Source organism: Emydura macquarii, unplaced genomic scaffold (assembly GCF_026122565.2).
Source record: "Emydura macquarii macquarii isolate MOO-44397 ecotype Brisbane River unplaced genomic scaffold, CSIRO-AGI_Emac_v2 contig_1483, whole genome shotgun sequence".
Lineage (NCBI taxonomy): Eukaryota > Metazoa > Chordata > Testudines > Chelidae > Emydura > Emydura macquarii.
Genome location: NW_027131620.1, coordinates 24794275 through 24812352, shown reverse-complemented (window position 1 = coordinate 24812352; position 18078 = coordinate 24794275).

Below are 18078 nucleotides of genomic sequence, written 5' to 3'. Positions count from 1 at the left end.
CCACTGACGCTGAGTTTGATGCTTGATTTAATCACGACATTCTTTCGTCCCGTTCTCTTTCTTTAGCTTAAAAAAAGCACCCTGTGAATCCGATGCCGAGAGTTGAGAATTGCCAATTACACGCTGGAATCTGCTTGGTGAAGCCTGGAGTCCCAGACCAGCACCAGGGTGTTCCGATTGGCCCAGAAACTTGAAGAGGGGTGAGAAAATTATTTCCAAAAAGGAAAGAATGAGATGCACGTAGGAGTCCTGAATGGCAGGATGAGAGCTAGTCTGGAGAAGGGGGCGGGGAGGGGTCTATTTCTGTCATTGCCAGCTCCATGCTGTTCCATCATGATACACTTGGCAAGCTGAATAGACAGGCAGAAGAAATCTTCATTCTCTTGGGCTGCCTCCACATTAGACTTTTCTACCTCACATTTCCCAGCGGTTCTACTGCCAGCAGCTTCACGGCTAATGGAAGTGCTAGTGTGATAATGGGCCAGTCTTTTAACCTCCACATTGTTTAGCTCTGTTTAGAGTACGTCCAAGGCTTGGTCTGCACCTAAAACATAAGCCAACCTAGCTACTTTGCTCAGGATGGAGAGATGTAGTAAGCCAACCTAAGCCCCTAGGTCTGTTGTTGGCCTAACTATCACTTCTCGAGGGGGTGGATTATTAACAACAGTGACAGAAAAAACCTTTCTGTCACTGTAGCAAGTTTCTACACTATGGCACTACAGCAGCACAGCTGCAATGCTGTAGCTGTGCCACTGCCACATCTGTAGCATAAACAAGTCCTAAATTAAGCAGCCGTTCAATCTACAGTGGCCTCCTGTGCTTTGTCCATACTAGCTCTCCAACCATTGCTATGGCAGGTGGACCTGCATGGCTGGTAGCCACGCTGGGAAATCTTAGGGGAAAAAGCTCCTGTAGACGAGGCCTTTGGTGACTGATGTACTGAGCTGGATGAAGAGTGTAAAAGGGCTATTACAGTTAAAACATGATAATATTACAGCTAAGCGCTGGCTCAGGGTAATGGACTAAACATGAAGGAGGGAGGGAGCTAAGGAGGTACAGTTAGGAGCAATGGGCTGGAGTTAAGGAGAGGAAAATTTAGGTTGAATATTATGAAATGGTTCCTAGCAATGAAATGGAATAGACTGGGGGGGGGAGGAAGCTCTCCCTGAAAGTTGTGAAAGCCCCTTTGTTTGGGTCATGGGGACAGAGTTCTCAAGATGATGGTTTTAAGGAAGAATTCTGCAGGGATGGACTATGACTGTTACTTAATAACTCCTTTCCGTCTCTGCCTTCCTTTAGGTTTGTTCTTGCAGCAGCATCGTGACATACTTCTTTATCCAAATATGAATATTCCCTTTCTCCTGCCCGGCCCTCTATCTGTCCTGTGTATGTAGATTATAAGGTCTCTGGGGCAGCAGCTGTCTCTTGCTATGTGTCTGTGCAGTGTCTAACACAGATCTTGGCCAGGGCCTCTAAACATTAATGAAATATAAATAATAGCATAAAATTAACCTGTGGAACTCACTGCTGCAGGTTAATGAGGAAAATAACTTAGCAAGAGTTGGGAGAGGATTTAAACTTGGATTTATATGACTAGAACAGCATCTGCTGTTCTATTACTTAGTATAAAAATGTCAAGAACTTTCAGTGTTCAAATCCCTTCCCCTCACCACCCAAAAACAAGGTGTAACACTGCACTATGGTCCCAGTGCACTGTAGGAATTTTGCTCTTAATACTTGGCATTTACCAGTCTTTATACCTTCAAGGTACTTAACAAACACGAACTAAGAAACTCTCACAACATCCCTATTAGGCAACAAAATGTTACTGCCCATTTTACCAGTGAGGAAGGTCAAGATAAACTGTTCGGCGCCTTGGCCAAAGCTAGAGGCGTCACTAGCAGAGGTTGGATTTGAGCTCAGGGGGTTCGGGCACCTGGGCCAGAGCTCAGACCACACTGGTTCCTCTACCAGAACAGAAAAGAATAAAAACAAAATGCTGGTAGCTGGTGGCATTGCAGCCAGGGAGGGCAAACCAGGTCCCCCTGGCCTGAACTCCCCAAGTGCCACCCCACTAACACCCACAAACGGACCCTGCCACAGCAGAGCCTCACACCAGCTGCACCAGTACCACAGGCCCCTCCATGCCCCACGCTACCCAGCTGCTGCAGGCTCACTGGGGGCACAGTGACGGTTGGTGGGGGGCGTGGGGAGCCAGCAGTATAAGCAAAGCCACGCACAGTGGGCAGAAGTGCAGAGGGAGACCCTGAAGGGCCCTAAAATGTTCTGGCATGGGGGAAGGGCAAAGAAGGGAGAAGAGAGTGGGCTGAGCCGGAAGGGAGCGAAGATGGAAGAAAGGAAGAGGGTCAGGCAGCACGGGAGAAGGGGACCAGGGTTGGTGTGAACAGGAGCAGAGGGCACAGGAGACAACCCAGAAAACCAGGATGAAAGGGCGGGGGCGGGGGGCTGAGGGTTGGCCAGGAGAGAGAGGAACCTCAGTGCGTCAGCCAGGACAGCTACCCCCGGGACTGGGAAGGGCAGGAGCTGGATAAAGAGGAGCCGGAGGGGGTGGGGGTGGATTCCAAAGGACAAAGGGGAACAGCTCACACATTCCTTCCAGCTTTCAAATTTCAACCCTGAGCAAAACCCCTGCCCTTCCCCCACTTCCGTTTCTAGCCACCAGCTCTGTTCTCACACTAGCACCCCGCTTCCCACCCCGCGCCCGGCTCTGAACCTGCTGCACTGCCAGCCTGCACCTCCCCGCCACGGCACTGCTGCTGGAACTCCTTTGACCTGTCAGCAGCTTCCCTGCTCTTTCAAGCCCTGCCCTGCCATAGCAGAGTGTGGGGATGGGAGTGTCATGGGAAACCCAGGAGCCTGTCCGGATTGATGTTCTCCTTTTGGTTTTTCACCTGTTTGCCTGAGGACAGACAGACTCCCTCAGCCCCTTGCACGGCCAGAGGAGATGACTGACACATGTGGTGCTCTCGGCAAATGCCTGTTTCCTTACCCATTCTGGCCTCTCCCCCCTGAGAGAACATTTAACGTGCCCCTCTCACCTTTGCAGCAACAGTTCTTACTCCAGCCTGTTCCCCACAGGGAAATGGCTTTAAAGAAACATTTCAGCCAAAGCAGCAGAAAAGCCAGGCAGGTTTCTGAGAGCCGCTAAGCTCCCCCGAGGCTGTCACTTGAGGTGTTAAAGGCACACTGCCTTGTTACACTTGGCTGTTAACACGTGTTGGCTAACACCTTTTACATCCTAGCCTAGGAACAGACACCCTGCTGGCTACAACAGATCAACCCCTCACAGCAAGCTCTGCACACACTCTGGCCACAGGAGCGCCACCCTCACAGGATACCATGAATGACAACATAGCACGGATGGGTATCCAGCGTGCATTGAAATTCCTCTGTAGTGCAATCTGGTCTCCATTCTCCTTCCCTCACAATCTTCTCCTGGTCCCAGGGTCCCAGAAAGTTAATTCTATTCCCCACACCCCCACAAAAAGGCTGAGAACTTCAGCAGGCTTATCTGATACAGGTGTGGAACAGCATTGGGGAAGTACCATGACAATCTTTCATGATCAGTTTTTTTAATTAACCATAATGGGTCTAGCTCTTAGGTAGCACTTTTCATCAGTAGCTCTCAGAGAGCTGTACAAATTTGGGCAATACCACTATCCCCAATTTACAGATGGGGAAACTGAGGCAATGACTTGCCCAAGATCACCCAGTAGTTAAGCTAAGTGCCAGGCTAAGGTCACATTGCTTCCCAAATAATCTTTCCATCTAAACCTCACTGGTTTCCCTTCTCATGGCAGCAGTTAGGTTTAAAAAGCTTTTGCCACTCGAATGACAATGCGAGTGGTCTGAGGATAAGACTTTTCTTTGAATAATTCCGACCCATTGGCCTGCTGGCCCATCTATCACTTCAATCTTTGGTCACTGGCTGAGACTTTTGAACTGCTCCCCCGACACAGCCAGTGAGCAGAGATTAATCTCACAACTGAGAATTTATCAGCTTGCAAAGAAAGAGACTGTCTCTGAACCCCAAGCTAGAGAGTGGCAGCAGTCTATGCTCCCTTGGGCCATCCAGGAAATTCACCCAAGAACAGAACTGTTGTTCCTGGCATCTGCTAGGCAGAAAGATCATCAGACGCCCCAAATATCTGTTTACTTTAAAAAGCAAATATTCACTTCAGGATGCTGTTTACGTAACAAGTCTCATATAGCTTTAAGTCATTGCCTTTTGCTAGTTGTCACATGGTATTATTGTGCATTTAATATTTATTTAACTCTGCATGTTGGGCCTCTGGCAGATGGCAGGCAGTCTGTTAGGCTAGCCACTGAGACAGATTAGTGTCACACTGAAACTAAAACATTAGACGGTTTGGGAAGCAACGGACTTGTCTGCTTCAGAGACCAGAGCTGTACATCTACATGTTGGAGTTTTCTTGTTGTCACAGATGTCTGAATGTTGCAGAGTTGTGCGCTGCCATTAGGCCCAAATTCATGTTGGAGACCCCCTGGTATCCCAGTGGCACAGGGATGACTACTGAGAACGTGCACAGCACAACAGTTTCAGCTTTTATTATTGTGACTGACCTCTGAGACTCAGCTTGTGTTTCTGCATTAAGGTGAACAATTGGGAGCTAATCTCCTTAGCACTGATAAAAACCCTCAGACAGCTTGCCCCAGGTCCAGAAAGAGCAAACTTTCAGTGCAAGAGACTTAAAATGAGAAGGGCTATCATGCCACAGGGCACAGGCTGATCACCCAGTCAGGCCCAGAAGTGATACCCTTCCCTGTAACGGTGTAATGTTGCATAAAATCACTATGGGGCCTTCCTTTGAAGCAAGATGAGACAGAAGCAAGGCGCCAGAGCAGACAGCCCTATGGTCTGTTTCATTGTGGCCATTCCTGTGTGTCTAGCAGCCCAAAACATGAAACATGATGCCATCTAAAGGAGAGGAAATAGGGTCCTCAAATCACTGGGTCTTTCACTGGCAACATGCAGGGCCGATGCAGGAAATTACATCACAAGCTCCTCTGTTTAAAGTGCCCGCTCAAGAAATAATCCAACATTTCAGGCTGAACCCAAATGCAGATTCCTCCCATCCCATGACAGTTTCGGATGGTCCCATCCATGATCTGTGCCCTCACAGGGGTCTTGGCAAGTGGTGGCCAGTGTGAATGCAATTCATGTACCCCAAGCACCAGCGATGGCAGGGTAAGTGGCACTCTTCAGTGGATGGAAAGCTGAGAGAAGAACCGAGCTGAAAGGCCCAGCACAGTGAGTGACACCCCATCACCAACAAAAATAAACCAAAAACAAGAGGAAGCGGAACAACTCGAGGGCTCACAGCATTTCCTAGGGGTTAATGACCATCTTGAGTCTCTTTTGGCAATCACGTCTTTCCAGCTGGTCATTATACCGCAGGGCACGCTCTCCTCCTTGTATGCTGTTGCTTAAACTCTGGTAGTACTACTTCGCACTTATGGGATCTCATCCTAGAAGGTATGGAGCACTCTTTTCAGCTCCCATTGACTTAACTCAGCTACTTGTGGGATGGGGCCCATACAGTGCTTTTATTCAGAGGATCTCAAATAGCTTTACAAAGTAAGCAAGTGACTACTCCTGTTAGAAAGTAACTGGCGCATAATTGAAAGCACCAGTAGGGAAACTCTCCAGCCAGAACTGAAACAGACGATCATGGGAACTTTAAGAGCAAAACAGCTTTTGCTTATGAGCATTCTTCCATGGTGCTTTTCTTCCACCCCCTTTGCTGCAGCTCAGCCATGCTGTAATCCAGGTGCAATACAGGATGTGGAAAACAACTTGTCCACTTTTCCCTGAGATCCAATGTGGTTACAAAAGTTTTCTTCACCCCAGCAAAGGACAGAGAAAGAAATGTACATACTCAGTCAGCAGTCATGCCTCAGTGGTTAGATTTCCCCTTATAGCTTTTCCAGCATACACTGGCCAAGTGCAGGGAATTTCCTTAGGCCAGGTCCACACTGATGAATTACTTCAGTATACCTAAGTCGTTCAGGGGTGCAAAAAATCCACACCCGAGCAACGTCGTTATACCAACCTGACCCTCCATGTAGACAGTGCTACGATGACAGAGAGCTTCTCCTGTGGACATAGCTCCTGCCTCTCGGGGAGGTGGGCTTCTCCCGTCGGCGGGGTAGCATCTTCAGTAAAGCACTACACTGTACGGGAAGACAAGCCTCTAATCACAAAGCCCTTCCAGTGTCACTGGCTGTCTGAGTAGCAAACAAACAGCCAGAGGGGTTTAGGCCAACTGAACCCTGGCAAATACACAGCTGGATTCAGTCTGACTCACCGGAGTGTAAGTATTGTTAAAACAGGTATTTGGATGATAAGAATGTGCATAGATTCTATTGAATACTTGTGAGTTGCTGCCAGCATTAGTCTCACTTATAACATCCATATCCCATATCGTAAGGTGGTGTTTGAGCATTGGTGCTGTAAGCCTCTGTAACTATGTACATAGGTGCTGGAACTAAGGATGCTACCCCTCACCTCTGGCATGAAGTGGTTTCCATTATACACAGGATTTAGAGTTTGATTCAGTGGCTCTCAGCACCCCCAGTATAAAAACAGTTCCAGACCCCCTGACTATGTAAATCACCAGACTGGAGGGAGACATTAACTAGAGTGTAGTGTTGATCTGCAATCAAAGGTGTTACATCCTGCCCCACAGGGAATGACCCAGAACACCAGATGGACTATTGTGGAGTATTAAAGAGGACAAAAGATTTTGTTGCTCTGCTCTTTGCCCCACCCCATCAAGATAAATTATGCAAATGGATTCCTCCCATCAGCCGAGTTTGCTGCTCAGCACACATGGCAGGAAGGGGATAACAACCCCTAAGGAGAAGTAACTGTATCTCTATGTGGCTTGGACTCTGGAGGGCAAGGTTTTTAGGCATGAGCAAGAGGCTCCCATCTGGTTAGCCTGGGTTAGCCTTAGAGGAGATATAGAGCTCACTTCTTATAGAAACTTCAATTACCTTTTAAACTTCGTAACTCATTTGTGGATCTATCTTACATTTATCTGCTTTAACCTTGCTCATAACTCCCTTGTTTTCTTTTCCTATTAATAAATCTGTATATAGCTTATATATACACTGTATACAATACTGTATATATACTGTATATAAAGCTGTATATAGCTTTCGTGGGCTGTAACCCACTTCGTCGAAGCCCACAAAAGCTTATGCCTGCAGAAATTAAATTTGTTAGTCTTTAAAGTGCTATAGGATTCTCGTTGTTTTTACAATATTTCATAGTTGCTCATTCCGGGTGTACTGTCCTTCCTGGGCACTGAACGAGACAGGGGGCTTGTGGAAAAAAATAGAACATGATCATGTCATTAAACAATGTGTCATACCCATAAACTTGACAGGCATCCTTAATTCTGGCATTTCCTAACTTCTGAGTGCTTGACTTTGCAACCTTAATAATATTCTTTTTGTGTAGTTTCTGTGTGTTTATACATACAACACACACAGACTATAGATTGCATTTTAATACCCCAAAATTGTATTTTAAGAACAGCACTGTTTTAACGATAAAAATAAAAATAGGGCCACAATTCCATGCACCCATCTTCTCCCTTAACTTATGCAGCTATTTAAAATGTATAGAGCAGAAGGATGTACACTAGAAAACATCAGGGGAGCAGATGAGTGCTGCCCAGTTGCACACAGAATAGAAATCCATAGGCACAGAAGGAGGTATTTTTATTTTTCGTGCAGCAAATAAAAACTGTTCCATTTATTGGACTGAGCTAAGATAGCAATTAACCCCTATGGACGACTGTTACACAGGCCAGTGTACGTGACTACTATACCTCCGCGCAGCAAGCTGCAAAATGCTCTTGGTTCACTATGGGGTTTGCAAAAGGATTCAGAATCCAAGAAGTGGGTGACTCCTGTGAATGATTGCTTTCCAGAGAGAACGAAGAAGCTAAGAGGCAAAAGGGAAAAGCTGGTCTCTGTTGACACAAAATGTCACATAAGTGCTAGGGTGAAAGGCTTGTTATAGCTCCCACTGTGACTTGGGGGGACCTGCCATGCTAGGAAAGCACATCTGTTCAGAGTCGCTAGGAGGAGGGAAGGTAGATTGCTGACAAAAATAAAACTATATAGAAACATTTCCAGAACTCTCCCGATAAACATACTATTATCAAGATTTATATAGCAACTAGAGTGGCTGGAGCCAGAAAATAAAGTTCAGCCTCTTACCAGCACTCCTCTGTATGTGTGTGCCACCCTTGGTACAGAAGGCACTGGAGGTCGCTCAGCTGACATGGGGGTGCAGTTTTCATTATTATTCTTGATGGTGCAGGAGAGGGATAGAAGCCAGCTTGACTCAGAGATCCCAAACTGTCCACAGGGCTGGCAGGCAGAAAAAAGCACGCTCTTTTAACTGTAAAAGGAGTACATTCAATATGCCCTGCTCACACTGGCTGGGACATTAGGTTCCTTTTCAGCATTGAGTGTGTTTTGCCTGCTAGGTTCCTGGGAACATCTCACCTAGACAATTCCCTGCCATTGTAGGGACCTCAGGTGGACTGGTGGCACCTTGCTCTCTCCTGTTCTATGCCTGTAGACACAACAGTTTAGTCTCTGGAGGACTGGAATGTGTTAGTCTAACTAAAGTCATTGGGCTCAACATCGGGGTATCTGGGTGAAACTGACTGGTCTGTGTTATGCAGGAGGTCAGACTATGACCTAATGGGCCCTTCTGGCGTTAAGTTCTATGGAAAGTCTCTGAAAGAGAACAGACGTGGAAAACCCAAGATGCTTTTAAGCAGCAAAACACAAACTTGATTTTCAGAACTGAACAGCACTTTAACTCGGCCTAAACAATGACCGACACGAGCTCCCTCCATCCACACCCACACAGTGCTGCATGTGCCTCAGGACAGTCTGACTCGTTCAACTCTTCCCCAGTTCACAGACTTTCCCATCGGGATTCTGCTTCGTGCGAAATGGGGTCTGGCTATTGTAAGACTGATGGTTTTTCAACCTCTGCTCCTCTTCACAGAAAGCTCTGTCCGAGTTGCAGATCCCCAAACACAAGTCCCCCACAACCTGTCTCACATGCCACAATGACAAAGGCAGCGTAAATGCCCAGCTAGCCTCTCTCCAGCTAATGTCTCTCTGGCAGTGTAAAAACCCAATAGAATCCCCAAGCTGCCTGCTGGCAGATTACTGTGTCAAAAATGTGACATTGTTTATTTGCGATGGGCAGTTCAATACATCACAGGGGCCCGAGCCTAGTGTCTCAATGGTCCTATATCTCCTACTGACATCATGATGAGCCAGACGAGGCCCTATATGTACCCTAAACTGGTAGCAACATGCTTCAACCCCATTTCCCAATCCCATTGCACCCTCAGCAAGTTTGCAGATGACACTAAGCGAGAGGGAGTGGTAGTTACCCTGGAAGGTAGGGATAGGATACAGAGTGACCTAGACAAATTGGAGGATTGGGCCAAAAGAAATCTGATGGGGTTCAACAAGGACAAGTGCAGAGTCCTGCACTGAGGACAGAAAAATCCCATGCACTGCTACAGACTGGGGACCGACGGGCTAAGCAGCAGTTCAGCAGAAAAGAACCTGGGGATTACAGTGGATAAGAAGGTGGATGAGAGTCAGGAGTGTGCCCTTATTGCCAAGAAGGCTAATAGCATATTGGGCTGCATTAGTAGGAGCACTCCCAGCAGATCGAGGGAAGTGATTATTCCCCTCTATTCAGCATTGGTGAGGCCGCATTTGGAGTATTGTGTCCAGTTTTGGGCCCCCCACTGCAAAAAGGATGTGGACAAGTTGGAGAGAGTCTCGCAGAGGGCAACAAAATGATTAGGGGGCTGGAGCACAAAACTTATGAGGAGAGACTGAGGCAACTAGGCTTGTTTAGTCTGCAAAAGAAAAGAATGAGGGGGGATTTAATAGCAACCTTTAACTACCTGAAAGGGGGTTCCAGGGAGGATGGAGCTAGGCTGTTCTCAATGGTAGTAGATGACAGAACTAGGAGCAATGGTCTCAAATTGCAGTGGGGGAGGTCTAGGTTGGATATTAGGAAAAGGTTTTTCACTAGGAGGGTGGTGAAGCACTGGAATGGGTTACCCAAGGAGATGGTAGAATCTCCATCTTTAGAGGTTTTTAAGCTGCGGCTTGACAAAGCCCTGGCTGGGATGATTTAGCTGAGGTTAGTCCTGCTTTGAGCAGGGGGTTGGACTAGATGACCTCCTGAGGTCCCTTCCAACTGTAATATTCTATGATTCCTTCCTTTGTAGGGTTACCCCTTCGATACATTTTGCCTCTGGAACTATAAAACAGGAAACAAGCTTTCACTGCTACACTGCTTTATCTTAGGGCAGTGCTGGAAGCAGTTTCAGAAGAACAAAACAGAAGGAAGGTATTCTGTTGTAGATGTACCAGCAAAGATAGGGAAAGAGCAAAGGGAAGATAAAACCTCCCTATCTGTTTGGAAAATAACCTGTTTCTTGGATAGAGACATTGCAGAAGACTGGGCTTCTTGAGTACTTTCTGCTGCATTTTGATTGTTGTTGTTGGTGGAGGGAGAGGGAAATGGGGTTCAACTTCTTCCAGGTCCCTTTTTTATTAGGGATTTTGATTATTCCAGTAGCATCTAGAGTTTCCCACTGAGATAAGAGACCCACTGTGCTAGGTGCTGTACATCCACAGGAAGTGACTGTGCTTGTCCCAAAGACAGTTCCATTGCTTTCTTCTCAAATTTTCCATCACTTTCTAATGGAAAAAACATTGGTATTTCACTAATCTGTTTAGTGTTTGTAGCTTTTTGCTTATCCTTCCTTTTCAGAGCATCTAAAATAGGATGCCAAGCAGCAAGGTCAGCCTGCACAGAGAAGAGTGAAATACCATTGACACTGTGAGGAGCAGCAGCTGCAAAAATTACCAGCACAGCTGTTGTCATAGTCAGTTTGAGTGCTATGGGATATGGAGAACTCCAAAAGTGGATGGCTCTCTTTGGCAAAACTCAGTAGCTCTCTGAGTGGTCTGTGGAGCATTTCCAGATGGTCAGTAGAGCTGCTTCTGTCACATTGGGGAAGCATCTGTCAGTGTTCAAGCAGGGATGCTTCCTAGGAGCTGGAGTCAAGTCTGTAACTTTTTTAGGGTTTTCACGATATTTTGTAACTAGTTAAACTCAACACCCAAGTCCTGTCAGCTCTCTGCTCCATGTCTCTCTGGTCCCATTAGTGTAAACTCAACCACTATCAAGTCTGCAGCTGACACTGAAATTGGAGGGGTAGAAAACATTCAGGAAGACAGAACTAAACTGCAAAGTAACCTGGAGAGAGATAAAAGCACTGGGGGCATTGGGGTAAGAGGGAGAGAGAGGAGAGGTTTGCTATGAAAGGAGGTTTGGTCCTAATAATAAACATTAAGTCCTGCATTCAGGAAGAGAAAATCAGAAAGTTTACACAAATGGGTAAGATAAGACTAGTCAGCCACACCAACTACATTCAAAGGGAGCTCATTTGTATTTTCTTCCTTTAAAACTGTCCCAAGTGAGAGGACTTCTTCATGTGAAGAAATTCTTTTGCTGTGTAGGGGAAAGTATAGAATCAGAACTGGGAGGACAGGTGGGTCCATGACAGGATCTCCATCTCAGAAATAGCCCATCATATGAAAAAGTGAGATTCACTGCAAATTCTTTTTTTAAAGGTAAGGGATTTCCAGATTCTTTTCTTTAACATAACAGGAATGGAGTCATTAGCTGCAGCCACCTCTGGTGAAGAGCCCATTTTTTTCCCCTCCTGTGCCGCCCAATGTTGCACTCAGATCACGTTTTCAATGGTCTGAGCAGCGCTGCTCCAGAGAGGACACTGTCTGCCTTTCCTACATGTGATCTGGCCTTCTTACCTAGACACTGGAGAATCACCCCTATTGTATGGCTGAAGGGAGATGGTGATGGGGTGATCTCTTTCTATGGAACAATGGTCTACAATCCACCGCCTCCTCTCTAGGCATCTGGCTGCAGCTGCTGTAGGCAGCAAACAAACTGAAATCTGTCAGCCAAATACATCCAGCTGTACGTGGGCTATTGCAGATCCAACCACAGCAGAACATACTGTGGGATTCTACAACAGATGGGCTGGAGAGCCTGTCTCTCCCCTACTCCTCCACCCCTTGTGCTCCCTGCTCAATCAACAAGTATTGGCATCTGCCTGACAACAATTGGTATTAAAAATAGCATCGGCTGATAGAAGACTTTTCTGAGCTGCTTGAAGTATTGGGGTCTATTATACTATAAAGCTATTTTTAGGTTCACCTGAGTAACTGCCCCACTCAACTCCTCACAAGAACAAAAGACACCTTCTCAGGAAAGCAAAATTGGAGTTTATAGCCCAAGCCATTTTGGAGATTTCTTGAGCCAAACAAAATTTAAAATGAACATCAGATAGTTTTTTTTTCAAGACACCCTCACAGTCAAGTCCTTTTTTGAATTTTATCCCAGAACTATCCCATGCTGAGCTGCGCTGTATGGCATTTCAAGATCATCAGTTTATCTTGGGGAAGTTAGTTTATTTCTTTAAGTCAGGCTCTCACAGGGTTCTCTACTCCCATTGGGGTGGCACTTCTCTCTGGGGATTAGCTCCACCTAGTTCAGGCCCCCCACCCCTTTCTGGTCTTCCAACATGCAACTCTCCCCACACTCAGAGAGTCACAGCTCAGCTGCTTTGTGACTCAGTCAGATCACCCTGTGATTTCTCCTTCCAGGTAACCTTTCAGAGCCCCTTTGTGCTAAATCATCACACCCACTGCCTTGCTTACCATCACTCCTGCAATGATTCAAGCAGTCATCTCATTCACTGCCCTAACAAGATTACTGTGCAGTAGGTGGCAGGGAACCCAGGCCTGCCCTCTATAGTTCCAGCCCAGGGCCCCACAGCAAGCACTTAGGGGCTATAGCTACATCACCTTACCGCTCTTGCCCCTGAACCACTTCCTACCATTCTTCCCCAAACTTTCATTCTCCAACCTTCCTAGTCAGACCCTTCTCTCTTACGCTTGCTAGATAAACTCCTTGTCGGTGGGTTAATTTGTCCAACCCGGGGGGGGGGGGGGGGGCGACAACAACTACAGCCTTCCACACCAGTCCCTGCCTCCTGTCTTTATATAAGCCATACCTGTTCCCTCACAGGTGAGCTTTCCTCTAATTAGTGGCCTCCCCACAGGCAAAATTTTCCCCATTTAGATCTTAATTGGCTGATTGGGCCCAGCTGGCCTAATTCAACACTCTCAGGGCTGAGTGGAGAGCACACCCCATCGCACAGGCTTATAATGGGAGCTGGGATTCAACCTTAACTACAGAGTGCTAGTAACCATACCATGATGGTCTTACTGCAAACCTTCCAATGGATATCACACAATTAAGGTACATACCTTGATTCTGTGCTGAGAACTGTGTAGGTGGACTGCTGCACTGGTAAAAAGCCCCAGTGAATTCAATAGGGCTTCATCATCGCTGGGGAGAAGCATCAGTGCGAGAAGCTCTTGTGGCCACCCCTCATAATTAGGATCTGTTTATGGACACTGCTAAGCAGATGTCCCCAAGGGATCATGACCAGGATGCTGATCAGTGCTGGATAAAGAGCAAACAGCTTAGGTGCACCTATGTTAAAAGTTTCCAGGGATGCCAGGAGGAAGAAGAGCTCTGTGTAGCTCAAAAGCTTGTCTCTCTCACCAACAGAAGAAGGTCCAGTAAAAGATATTACCTCACCCACCTTGTCTCAAGGGGAAAAAATGCAGGGGACATGTGACCTGTCCTTTTTTTTTTTTGAGGAGCTGGACAGGATTTTGCACAACTACAGTATCAGCCACCCTAGGAAGGTTGTGGAACCTGCTGCCTGCTATCTAGTAACTATCTTGACAATATCTTATTTTTCTGTTATGCTGCCATGAGCGCTTCTGTTCCAGGTGCCCCACGTGTCCGTAGCCATTTTAGGCAGATGTGAGCTAGGAACCTTTTGGAGTCTGAGGCCAAAAACTCCGTTCTGCACGTTCACCTCCATATACATTTCCAAAATGGCAGCTGCTTCGACTGGGCTATCAGCCTCTGTCTCACGCGAAAGCCCTGACTATCGACCATTTTGGGGCAGGTGCCCATCCATTTTCCTTTCCTCTCCCCTTATCTGCCCTGCCTGGCAAATGCGCCCCTGGCTCCACCCCCATTCGCCAGCTCAAAATGGCACCGCTGCATGCCCCTCCCCTGGCAAATTTGACTGGGCTAGCAAATCCCAGAATGGCTTTTCACAGGCTTACGTAGGAAAAGATTGGGAATGGTGAAAGTTTTGGACAGTCCTTGCAGAACCCTATCTGTTCTCTGCATTTTCACTGTGTCTGCAGAGGAGATAAAGCAGAGTGTAAAGCTGAGAAACTGCTCAATTTTTGTCCAGACGTTACTTGGGATAGCTGCACAGACAGCTCCCCATGTAGCTTGGAACTCCTGTCCACTTCTGTAGTGTTTTTAGGGGGACCATCTTGGTGAATAACTTCACAGCGTACCCACTGGTCTACCCTTTGCCTTTCTGAATGAGGCCATTCTCTGCCTCCCAGGCACCCGCCTCAGTGTAACGTCATCAAGAGGCAGGACAGCCTAAAAGGGATGTAGGGGTGTTATTACCCAGCTTGGCCCCAGATGCCACCTGCTAATGCCTCTGACACCATACAAGAGCCTCTAAAGCATAGCAAAAGGGCAAAGCCAGACCGGAAACTAAATTCCCACCAGCACCTCCCACTTTCCAGACCCAACAGCCAAGCTGAAAAGCACATACAACGGACAAAAATCCCAATGCAGTGCTCCTCGCGTGCGCACTCCCTACTATCTCCGAGGTCTGCTGAGACTGGGAAGAATCTCAGGGATGGACAGCCAGAAATGCATATTGAAAACGCTGTCACAGCCTGTCTGAAATATGAATAACCACTCATGGGGTTTTTGCACTCCCACAACCACGGCCCCTGCTCCAGCCAGACCCTCAAAGACAGGGCCTCTATGGACAGCCGAGCGGCCGGCCAACCTGAGGGGAATGAAAATGGAAAACTCCTGTTGACATGTTTGCAGATGTCGTTGCTGAGTTGAATAGACCATAGAAAGCAGGAGGAGCGGGCAGTACTGGAGGAAATCAACTGGGACGTCTCCTGAGGGAGCACGGGAGTGGCCAAGGACAGCATTGCCATGTGAAGAAGACAGTAATGAAAAAGGCCGGGAGATGCAGAGGCAATCTGGAGGCAATACAAAGTCTCATTAGGGCAGCAGCACTATTGCAAAACCAACACCCAGTCCCTGGACAATACCAGCTACTGGAAAGGGCAGCAGTTCCTCCTCCTACCCTGCAGCGCTGTTCTCAGGGGCCTTTTCCTTCCCTGACCCCAGCTCAAGGACTGAGAACAGCTGTACCTGGGAGTCTAACTCTTCTGAGCCCTCTGGCCCCCAGGGTAACGTCCAGCCTCTCCACTCAACACCAGAAGGGTCCTAGACAAGAAGAGGCAGAGGCAAAACAGACTTGCAGAAGCCGGTGACATTAGTCCCCTCCCCCTGCATTCTGTCCTGTTTAATTAAAGGTTTCTTTGTAGTTGCTAGATAATAGATTGTTGTTTAATATATTGTTTAATGATAAAAACCTTGAAAACCTAATTCATAAGGAGCTGACAATGCAGTTTGCACAGAAAATCAGGGTTTTGCAAGACTTTGGCAAAGACACAAGTTAAAATAAGGATTGCCACAATGTTACAAGTCGACTGCCCATAAACAACACTGAACTGCTCACAATTTTCCCCCGCACCCTTTGGGTTAAACAGCTGGATGTACAGCTGCACAGCTTCAGGCCTGAGAGTCCAAAGGAGCAACAGACATCTCTGGCAATACTGCTCCACCTGTTTCCATTTTCTATTGGACGGATGCCTTGCTAGTTGCTCAGACCATCAAGTGTCTGCACCTCAGCGTCCCACCCATCGTTAAGGACTTCTCACTCACTCACAAATCCTGTGCAAAATACAACATGATGTTATAATCTTTGGCACATTTCTTTCCTGCTGCTTCCAACCTATTACACAAACAGCACCACCTTCCTTTCAAATAGCCAGACCTACACTCCGTCATTCTGCAGATTCTGAGGTGAGAGTTAAATGGTTCCTTCCTTCTGTCCTAGAGGCTTATGAATGGCTTCATTAACCAGTGAAGCAGAGGGTCTCCCAGGATAAGGGACGCAGTGTTCACACCATTAATGTACATAGCGATCCTGGATGCAAACGGACTATTAAGATAAACTAAGCTGAGTACTGAGAGATCCTAGAACCATGGACCCGTCCACACCATTCATCATTTAGATCTGCAAACCTGTCACAGTGGTCAACCAGGCCTTGGAGCCCCATAGAGAAATACCCCTTTCTGTTTATAAATTCTGAGCCCTGCTGAGGGAGGGGATCAAATAAGAGGCACTTGGATCCCCGTCAATTGCCACAGAACAGTCTGGGAACCCCATGTGTGCAAAGCCATCAAAGATCTTCTGGGCTTTACCAAATTTTATAACATGGGGCAACAGTGCCTTTTCCATGGTATCACACACCTGCAGGACAATGGCCCCAACAGTCACTCTCCCCACACCAAACTGGGTGACTACGGACCGGCAGCAATTGGGGTGGCTAGCGTCCAGATGGCGATGGCAACCCACTTCTCAAACAGCCCAGGGCACCACATGTTCATATGCTGCAGCTCCAGGGTTAGGTCTACACAGATCTCAAAAAAAAGTTGCCCTCACCATGCTGAAATTCCCTCACCACTGCTGATCATCCAAGGTCTGCAGGGCAATCCCTTCCCCCCACTCCATGCTGCTTTCCTGAGCCCACAAACAGCGCTGCATGTTGTGACACTGCTACAGGGGCTGCTCCTGTACTATCAGCTGTTCGGTGTTCTCCTCCTCTTCCTTGTCCTCATCCCTCTTCCTCTGTACTGGAGCTGCTGCTGCATCATCTGCTCCGTGGTACAGCGGATTGAGTCCAAGACTGAATTAATCTGGCTTTGAGGGCTGAAATACAGCCCATGCAGCCTCTGTGCACGGCTGCCAGCAGAGTGGCACAGAGTATGGTTGGGTCTATGCTGGTTGGAAGCAATTTACAAATGGCGCTACACTGTCCAGAAAGGAAGCATGGGGCGGAGACAGCGTAAACATGAGGTTTTTTAAAAATCTGAACTCAACTGGCTTCTGCTAAGTATCCTACAATGCACAGTGAGAAAAATCCCGGCATGCACATTGTTCAGCAGCGAAGCAAAACACCACAAGATACCCTCCAAGAATGCCTCATTCTTAGTATGCAGGAAGCCGCTGCCACGTGTACACAGTGATGTGCACTGAAAGATGGCACAGGCATCCCGTGTGCACGCTATTAGTGTAGCTTGTGTAAGTGCACTTTACCTGACATGCATCAAAAGGTTGTGTATTAAAATTCCCCCTTAGACAAGCCCCTTAGACAAGCCCTAAGTTCGGGTGATGAGTAAAGAAGCGCAAGGTTATATCAGTACTGAAATGCACTGAAGAACAGCCAGCTGATTTCAAGAACATACAACTGATGGTTATCCAAACCAATCAGGAGTCAAAATAGAGAATTGCCATGTTATAGGAGCAGAATAATATACTAGAGATGCTCAGGACCATGGTGGAGCAAACAGCGGGTCCACATGCTGGCTGAGCAGTTGTTTGAGAGTCAAGAAGGTACAACTGTTTCATGCCAATCCACCTGATTACAGAGCCTCCATTGGTTGCCATTTCTCAGCCTGCAGAACTCAGCCCCTTAGATAGCCCTTTAGCACAGGAACATGAGGAATGCCTTAGAAGATTAGACCAAAGGTCTACCTTGATTCATAGATTCCAAGGCCAGAAAGGGCCACTGTGATCTGGTCTGACTTCCTGAATAATAGAGGCCACAGAACCTCTGTAAAATGATTCCCAGAGCAGATCTTTTAGAAAAAAAATCCAATCTTAATTTTAAAAA